Source organism: Castor canadensis, chromosome 12, assembly GCF_047511655.1.
Source record: "Castor canadensis chromosome 12, mCasCan1.hap1v2, whole genome shotgun sequence".
Classification (NCBI taxonomy): Eukaryota; Metazoa; Chordata; class Mammalia; order Rodentia; family Castoridae; genus Castor; species Castor canadensis.
The window spans coordinates 4,891,686-4,901,949 of NC_133397.1; the positions used below are offsets into that span (position 1 = coordinate 4,891,686).

The 10,264-nt window shown below is 41.0% G+C and overlaps 1 pseudogene; it reads left to right on the forward strand.

Annotated features, from left to right (window-relative positions):
- Positions 1–8,883: 8,883 nt before the first annotated feature.
- LOC141414995 (WASH complex subunit 3 pseudogene) lies at positions 8,884–9,481 on the forward strand (annotated as a pseudogene).
- The last annotated feature ends 783 nt before the right edge of the window (positions 9,482–10,264 follow it).

Here is a 10,264-nt window from a genome sequence, read left to right on the forward strand (position 1 = left end):
CTTTTGTCTCCAGAGGGAGGATGCTGGCTGCTTTGTTCTTAGATACATCGCTTGCCAAGCCTTCTGCTCAGGTTAGAATTCATACATTTTGGGTTTCCATTGACTTTGTTTCTTTTAAAAAGAATTTCCACCATAGAATTCTAGAAACACAAAATGCCTTGCTTTGCAAAGGCCCAGCAGTGTGAAGCACACAAGTGAATTTCAAATTCTTCCAAAGAGCATAGGCTTTTCACACTGCATGGCCAAGCTATCTACACTCTAGCTTCCGGGGAAGGGCATGGGGCAGGGAGCAATTGGCACCCGAAGGGATAACAAGGCAAAGATGCAGAGAAATTTAACTTACTCAAGGCCACAAAGGTGACTCACCACTGAAAACAAGCTTCCACAACTCTCCTGAAGGCGATCCATGCATTAATGCATTAGGTAAAGCTGGGTATCAGTGGCTCATGCTTATAATCCTAGCTACTTGGGAGGCTGAGATTGGGAGGATCACAGTTTGTGGCCAGGGGCAGAAAGTTCACAAGACCCCATCTCATGTGGTGGCAATTGTGTTATCTCCAGCTTTGTGGGAAAGCACTCATAGAAGGATTACAGTCCAGGCGGGCCTAGGCCTAAAGTGAGACCCTAGCTCAGAAATAACCAATACAAAAAAGATTGGTGGAGTGTCTCAAGTGAGAGCACGCCTGCCTAGCAAACCCTGAGCTCAAACCCCAGTACTGCCAAAAAAAGAAAAAACAGAATTAGGGGTAGGTAGGAATGAACAACACCTAGAGGTTAACCCGTGTCACAGGACTGTTGTCACATGCTTGGGCCATACGTGCTTTGTAGCACACAATTATACTTGTTTGCATAAAGTAATCTGTGTGTCACAAACTGGGGCTAACAAGAACTTAGCATCTCATAGTTCTGGAGGCCAGAAGTCCAAGATCAAGGTGTAAGAAGGCTGCATATTTCAGAGAACTGTGAGGGACAGCTGTTCCACATTTCTCTCTTAGCCAATTGGTGACCATTTTCTTCCTGTGTCTTCACATTGTCTTTCTTTTGCTCATCTGTCTCATTTTTCCTTTTTATAAGCACAACCCCTATGTTAATTATAACTCACCCTATTTGCAAAACGTGCAAATAGGGTCACGTTTTGAGTTACTGAGAGTTAGGACTCCAATGTATCTGTTGGGAGGGCACTACTCAATTTATAGCAATAATAAATTCTGATTCTGATCTTTTTAATTATAGTGTGACAAACATTCTGTGAGTGGATCAAGACATTGATTAATTAAATTTACATAATGAAAATTATCACACATTGATTCCCTCACTTTGGCCCCAATAATCTTAGAGTGCCCACTGGCTCCATGTTATTGCTTCATGGTTCATAATTGTGAAGATTTACTTATGTTGGGAGTAAGGAAAGAGGCCTGCCTTCCTGGGTAAATGTGAGTGACTGAAATAAATTGTGCTCAATTTAGAGCTGTTTGGGTGGTCCTAGGAAAGACCTTCAGGCTGCTTCTGACTTGACAAAAATTTCCAGAGAAGTTACAACACTGAGGGTGGGTATGCAAACCCAAGTTGGCCTCCAGTCTAAGGCAAGAGGCAGCGGACTGACTCAAGATACATTACTTACCTTTTATGTGATACAGGCTTCACTTCTGTAAGAGAAGGGTCAAAGGATGATGAGGAGAGCAAACCGGTGAAGTACCTGGTGAGGTGTGCTCACTTCCAGCCCATCCTCAGGGAGTGGGGCAACAGCAATGTGTCCACCGGTTTCCAGGTGCTTCTTATGCATTACCTGATAGCATCTTTACAAGAGGTGCGTTATTACATTATTATACGTGAGTAAAAGAAGTCTCAAAGGTAGAATGTATACAGCTTCCTCTTACAGATGGCATTGCCATTCATCCCCTGGGTTATAAGGCCCTGACCTTTCAAAGCAGATCCCAACTTGGATCTTGTGTTTTGATTTACAAAATCCTCTTCCTCTTTTTCTCACACATCATGGCTTTCTGATGGATCAAATCATTAAATGATACAAATTTAAAGGAGTGCTTTCCATTAGAGAAGATTATTCAGATAAATTAGTAGGCATGGTGGGTTAAGTGTCTCCTAATGCAACACAGACACACAGCCCCCCCCACTCCTCCACACCCCAGAATTTAGACACTCTCACCATAGAGGTGATTTCCACATGTGACCATCAGGACAGCTGCATGGAGGGAACCATCTGAGCAGAATCCTGGGTGATGGTAAATTTTCAAAACTTGGGACTAGTGGATGAGCAAAGGAGTCCATTTCAAACAAGAGAAAGAATGCAGAGGTACATCCCTGTCAGGAACCCACTTCACAGACTGCAGATAAAATATAGTTTGGGATCTGAGGGAGAAACTTTGGAACTGAAACAACACAATTTCTGAGCCCAGTGAGTCTCCAGGGAGTCCTGTGACTGCCTTTTGGCCCTTTACCCATTTGTTCCCAACTGTACTTAACCCTTCCTCTCACCCTTCTGGTGCATAGTGTGCTGGAGTTTCTCCCATACAAATGGATAAAAGCCCCCTCACACATTGAAACACAATCTACTCAGTGACTACTTCTATTCAACAACATAAACAGGAGAGTGAGAAGCTTCTGTTGTCAGGATTTCACAACTGGTTTTACTACTGGTTCTGGTTAGTTCTACCCTGTCAGGCCCAGCACCAACCATGTCATTTTTTCTGTCTTGTTAATCTTCCCAAGAACCTGAGAATCAATTTTATCATTGCCTTTTATTGGGTGTCAGATACGCTCAAAGATGTGATTTAATGGTATAAGAGTTTGACAAGTATACATAAAAATTCCAAACTTTCTTCAAGGGGCATATGTTGGAAACGGAGGGATAAATATGCTACAGCATTCACTTATCGTTAAACATGAAGCAATGGATGTTTACATCTGACTTGAACACTGGGATTCTACAGTATGTTATAGGAGAAATGGGAAGGGGATGTTTCTCACATTTTTTAAATATGCAAGGATTCGGGACCTCCAGGTTTTTCCAAAATGCATATGCACCTGGCGAGTGTGTTTGTGAAACTGAATTTTGAACAGTCTTCCTGCCATGTGGGAAGATGACACTCCAGGTCAGAAGGAACACTGCCTCCCAGGCGTGACTGGGCCTGTGAATACACAAGTGTGGTGGGACAGATGGAAAATGGGGCCATTATGAAGCCTCCTCATTATTCCTTGTCAGTGCTCAGTTCCATCAGGAAAATTAATATATCAACTCTTTCTCTTGAGATGAATCACAAGAAAATGATCCATGCAGAGGGGAAGACAGAATGTCTACTACTCATTATATATGGACTGGAATTTCTGAAATACTCTGTGCTCAAGAGTCCTGGAGTCTCAGTAACCTTGACCCCCCTAGGTATTACAAGAGACACCCTGCCAGGCTTGCTGAAGCCAGTCCCCTCACCCCGCCCTGAGCAGGAGGCCCCTTAAACAGCAGGGGCTGCTGCATGTCGGCCAAGAGGTACTTCGTAGTTGCTCTACTGCCACCAAACTTCATCTATCATTTAATAAACTTTCCGAGGGAGGGAAGGGATTTCCCCGGGACCTCTTTATCTTTGGTGTGGAGGCGTAATCGATAATCAAGTGTGGATCAGTGTTAGGCCCATGCTAATCTCTTGTAATCCTTATGTGAATATTTTATTTTTATTAATAATCACAATAAAACCACTCAGCATTTTTTCCTCAATGATATATTTGTTTGGAAGAGGAAAGAGTGTCAAAAAAGAAAAAAGTTTAAGCCGCACATTCAGGCCAAATAAACACAGCAGAGCATGAAATAAACAAAGAACTAAAAATGCAAACATTCTGAAAAGCACAATCTTACTAGATTGTGAAGGAGAAGGGAGTGAGTCCATCCAGAGCGGGGCAAGGCTGCACAATGCAACTTTATTTTCTGCAGTAGCGTCATGGGGATGCATACTAACATCTTAGCTTTAGTAAAGAACTTCAGGTTCGGAGAGCTTCTGGATCAGTTTGCTGCATTTGAGCACAGGTCTAATGCTTCACTCTGTGCTCTTTCCACTGTGTCCAGCTGTCTTTTAAGAGAATGTGAAAGAAATACAATTTTAATTTTCAGTTATGCCAGGATTGTTGTTTACATAATTTCCTCTCCATTCTCCACCTTCCACCTCTCTCAATCCTGCCTGCAAAGAGTCATATCTGTATCTTAATGAAGTCATGTGCTTTGGGCTACATTCAATGAAATTTGCAAATGTTTCAGGAAACTAAACTGAAAAATGCAAAGCACTGTTCCTGAAAGCTGAGAGGTACTCACATGGGATCCCTGGTAGCCCACTTCAGGCATATCTTGTGTATGGGAATCCTGGAGACTCAGTAACCTTGACCCACGCAGATGAAGGGCTATCTTTGTGAGGTATACAAGGGTTGGTTTTCTGGGAGGTCAACTGCCCACCACCTTGCCCTCTAGGTGGCCTGTGAATTAGCAATACCAACTTCCATTCTGGTCTCTGCTGAATGGGCTGCTCTTTTAAGACTCCTAGAAGGTGATATTCTCTGTCTGCATCAAGTAAGAAAAGTAATTGCCAAATTAAGGGAACAGTCAGTGATCAGAGCCTGGGAAATCAGTCCAGGCTTAGGAGGAATATGAGATGTAGAAGAAGAAAGAGGGGAGTAGCAGTGTATGGAAGTGACATAAATGATACATGAGGTTGACACAAACAGGAGAGACCAGTCACTGGGTGAATGTTGGCTGGACCACAGCAAGGTGCTAGGGGCAGGTGTTACTCACAGGAAGCTCCAGTGAAGATAGCTGATCAAGAGAGATCCAGACAGTGGGACAGTGACATCAAAAGAACAGAAAGGTGATGTTACACAGAGTGAAATAGTGGACAGAGAAGCACTTAGATAGATGGGCCTCTACCACTGAAACACCACACGGGATGTTAACTTCCATCCCCTTGGGAGGCTGGCTCCTAGCTATGAAGCACTGTGTACTCCAGGTCTTGTCTGGATCTACATTTCCTTTGTAAATGAAATTCTTACATTGCTTCTATAATAGCTCCCAGCACTTCCACATCTGACAAATGGGACCAGGTTTCCTCTATTACTGACACGTCTTGGATGCTTTGATCTTCCCTTTTCCAGCTTCCTGTAAGTGCAGGCTGGAGCTCTGCCTGAAACTTCCTCCGAGCAGATGTTGTCCTGCAGTGCAAGTCATCCCCTGTCATCACAGAGGCAGGTCCTCTGACCTCTAGCAGCTTCTGACTCTTCATGGATCTCTGTATACTTGTCTTTGGCATTGAAGTGCTCATTTCATATAGGATGTATTTGTATGTGGTTAGCCCTGCCATTGAAAGCCAAATTTCATGGGACTAGAAAAATAAATAGAAAAGGAAGAGCCAAATATTTCCTTGTTGGCAGTGAATCTTACAAAATGAAGAGAATAAGAAAAAAATGACCCCACTGTCCTGCCAACCAAGAAAAAATTGCCAGTTTCTAAGCAACATTTGTTATCATTTAATTAATAAACATTTCTCCCTGAATTTACAATCCTTTTCTAGTTATTCTTTGTAACGACACTCTGATGTAAGTCATCATTACTGCCTGCCCTCTACAAGATGGGAAGTTAATTTCTTCCCTGCCTGTTCCTAACAAAAGCAGACAAAGGCTCTTCCTCTCGAGCTTGCATTCTGTTCCTGCTGCTGTCTAGACCTCAGCAATTGCCAATGAAGTCTTAGTTGAATGACAAGGACTCAAAGACAAAAGAAGACCAAGGTCAACCTGACAATGTACTGTCATTAGTTTCTGAGGAAGCCGTGTATCCACACAAGGGGAATAATTTGACCTAGACTTAATCCAGAAAGGCTTTCTGAAATGAATTCTTGTCATGGGTGCTGTTGACAATTGTATGCCTTGAAATGTGTCCTTCGTCTTCCACACCTGTAAATCAACAGAGCAAAGGCTGAGGCACATCCAGCCCCTGACAGGACATCTCACAAGCATTAATATTCCCTGGCATATTTCTCACCCACTGCCAGAAGAGAATACCAGTTCATGGAACTAATTCTGAAATTTGGGGACATTTTTAGCTGCTAGCCTTTTGTTGTCACTATTTTAATGAAGCTTTGAATGCATAGCACAATATAACACATGGGGGTGTTTTAAATACGCGTTAGCACATTTTAAATATACACATATGCCCATCATAAAAAGCTGTGAGAAGTCATGTAACAAAAAAGGATGTAAGATAAACAGAGAGAAAGAGTCTGTACAGGAGTTGTACACAAAAGTCTTTCTGCATATACTTCATCAACAGTTAGGTTTTGATAAGGCCACTTCCCTTTGTGTTTACTTCTTGGTCTCAATTGTAGTAGGCTTCCCAGGCTCTTTCTATACTTAAATCATGCAGCTGTCTGGCCCAAACTGGACAGGGTGACACGGGCCTTAGCAAAAACTGTAAAACCAATATCTCACAGGCCTGTAACCAAAGATGAGCACAAAACAGAAACAGACTGCAGAGGGAAATACAAGAAGGTGTTTTAAGACATTAAAAGAAAGGCTCTTTCTCTTTTCCTGGTTTGTTCTCATGATTTATGGATTTTCCCTTCCTCCAGGGGGATGTAGTATTTACAGGAGGAGACCAATGTAATATTCATGCAAGTTCTGAATGGGCCGACACAGGCAATGACATTGTCCACTATGGTCAGGGATAGGAGGTGACATTAGATGTCTGCTAAACTCAGTGTTCACCTGATCTCTGCAGAGGCTGAATGAGCCATATGGGCTTCTTTTTTTCATGATTATTTCACTGATCCTTGCAGAGGTATGGAATGCTTTCTTTGTTCTGGTCACCAGCTGCTTCTGCTGATGATGGAAGTAGGGGATCAAGGTCAGATGCCTTCATGACCTAGAACCACTGCCATCTTTCAGGACAAAAGCTGAGCTCCATAATTGGCTACCAAATTGAGCCAACACAGTCTGACTTTATTATTAATTCTCCCATTGATTTATTGTAAAATGATTAATCAAGACCGTTTTATGTTAACAATACTGTGCTAAGCAATAGTACAAACAAGTGGTACATTAGTGTTCGAATTGCATCTAATGCGCAATTCATGCACGAACCGTAACAAGCTCTTCTTTCAGAAGCACCTATTTAGTACCTACTCTGGTAAAATATTAGGTAGACACTGAGGTGATACTAAGATAAATAATTTATCATTTCTGACCTTAAGTTGCTTATTATGTGGTCTGGAAATCTAACTCAGATAAAGCAAAATAAAGCCTTTGAATTAATAAAATTTCAAGAAAACAATATGTGAATGGTAAGAAAGACATAAATAATTACAGCTGGAAGTACAGAGAAGCATAAATTGGATTTTAATCACAAGATAGCCTGAGGAACTGGAGGGCGTCCCACTTGAATGAACTTGAGGTAGCAAAGAAATTGATCAAGGGTAGCAACTGATTTCTGTGACCTCTCCAATACTACAGAATGTCAAGCAATGAGCACTGAAGTACACTCATGATCCCAATAATAGTTATTATAGTACACCACGAACATGATGCTGTGTTCAATCCCCAGCACCACCACCAGTAAAACAAGTTACGTTCTTGTATTTTCTGTTTTACAGATGAAGAAACTAATTCAAAAGGACAAATAATTTTGACAACCATTACATCTGTAAGCAAATTTAAATCTTTCTGAAAGCTAGCAAGCCCAAGAGAGGAGTAAGAAGCTCTCCAGAGAAGAAACAAAGGGGTGTCTTTAGGTCCAAGAAGCTTCTAGTACACCTGAGGAATGTATACATGATGGATAACTAATGGCAAAGGGCAGGAGTGCTGTGTCAAATAAGCAGCAGTGGTACACTTTGGTACACAGGTACTCTGACAACAGAGCTTCAGAGCACAGGACATTCTGTTGAATGAAGAGCCCAGCAGAGAATCCTGCTCCTGCCATGCTGGGGATCTTGAACAAGTCTTCTCACCCTTTGGTCCTTTTCCTCACCCTAGAGTGAGGAAAGCCAATTTCCAGGGACCATTTCAATTCTAAATTCTGACTCTGCAACATTTTCCATGGACTGCAAAGGAGAAAAAAGGTTAAAGGGGGAAATTGGGCATAAGGTGATCGTTAAGCATAAATAGGAAAATAAAAAGAATATAAAATGTCAAGATGCCAAAGCATGGGCAAAATCTGAAACTTTTAGCCAGGCACAGTAACATGTTCCTATAATTTCAACACTCAGAAGGTTGAGGTAGAAATATGAGTTCAAAGCCAGCCTGAGCTACATAGTGAGACTGTCTCAAAAAAAAAAAGAAAGAAAGAAAAAGAAATTCTGACAAAGGTTTTTCCTTCTTCCTTCAAAACAAGCTTCCCTGAGTTTAAACCCCAGTCCCATAAACAAAAAGCAAGCTACTTTAGACTCCTCAAAGCAATTGATTTGAATGGCTTAGTTTTCAGTCTTCCCTACCAAGATATAAACCAGTTGAGTAAGGAGCATTGCTAATTTTGCTCACCTTTGTATTTTCAGTTCCTAGATCACTACAAGAAATATACCGAAATTTCATCAAATTGTCATTTGAACACTAAAAAAATAGTAAATTTGATTAAATATAAGTTTATATAGTAGTTCTCCAATTCTTCAGATGTATAAAAACATTGTTGAACAAAGCATGCACTTCATCCAATGAGAACAATCAGGAAAAGACATTGCAATATTGGTGGAGTAGTGACTGATCCAAGTGAGAGAAGTTGGGAAATAATGAACAATTTTCTCAGGTAAGGATTAGTTGAAAGAAGTGGTTTGAAACTTGATTGGGGGTATAGAATTCTGTTTATACAAATTAATTAGTTCAGGGGTTGGGTGGGGTTTTGGAGGGGAGGGGTTTGTGGGTGAGCCCTGGGTACCCTGCCAGCCAAGGAGATGGATGAGGATGAGCTTCCACTCATGGAGTCAGGCATTGACCAGACCAAGATGCCAGCTATTCAACAGAAAAGAAGGGTGGTGTTTCTAAACCAATTTGTGGTGCACACTGTACAGTTCCTCAACTGTTTTTCTGCAGTTGGTGAGGAGAAACTTGCAGACCTTTCTCTTAGTATCCAACAATTGAAACAACTCTTAATATTTTGGATGCAAAGTTGTCTTCTATCCCAGGCCTAAATGGTGTCACATTTGAAGTATCTCCTTTATGTGTCACTAGTGTCACAAATGGATCACATTCTGAAGTCACTTCAGAGCAATCACAGAATAGTATGCAAGAGTCTGGACAATACAAAAGTGAAGTAGATTCAAAATATGCCAGATATTTCAAAATGGTTCAAGTGGGCATTCCAGTGATGGCAATAAGAAACAGAATTACAGCAGAAGGACAAGGTCCAGATCTTCTTGAGAGGTCACATGCTGCTCCTGTGCCTGATGGTGAAAGTGGAAAAAAAACTGTAGAAGAAATTTCAGATAGCAAATATTCTTTCAGTGACTGAGCTGAATTTTTATAAGAATTAATGTACATGCTGAAGGATACACTTCCATTCTGTGAAAGAGCTTCCCTCTCTTAGCCATAAAAACATCACATCCACCACCTGCCTTCTTCTCTGCTGAAGAAGGGAGAGAGGGAGGGAAGAAAGAAAGAAGGAAAGAAAGAGAGAGAGAGAGAGGAGGAAGAAAGAAAGAAAAGAAAGAGAAAAAGGGAGGGAGGGAGGAAGGAAGGGAGAGAGGAAGGAAGCAAGGAAGGAAGGAGGGAGGGAGGGAGGGAGGAAGGAATTGAGAAGAAAGTAGAGTCCTAATGCAATGTATTTCTGCTGATTTTTCCTTTCATTTGAGAAGGAAGATAATGATCCTCCAAATGTACCATAGTGAGATGTCAAATCTGTCCAATGTTCTTATTACTAAGCTCTAGGTGGCTGTGGTGATAAATATACTAGGTAAAATCTTCTATTTCTTTGTCTTCTTTTATTTCTCCAAGATAAATTTTAGAGAATAGATTACTAGCAGTCTTTATCGAAAATCCATCTTTCAGAAACCAAACACTGCAACTACTTTAATGAATATAGAAGTATAATTAACACACACTATTAAAAAGACAGGGGAAAGCTTTAGCAAATTATAAAGGAGGGAAAAATTAATAAATTGTAAAAATGAAGAAATTATTATCTTGGAGTATTTCAAACTCTTTATATTTTCTCTTGAAATGCATTACAAAATTAAAGATTTTGGCTTATAAATGTTTCATTTTGAGAATGGTACTTATTGAATGGCAGAATAAT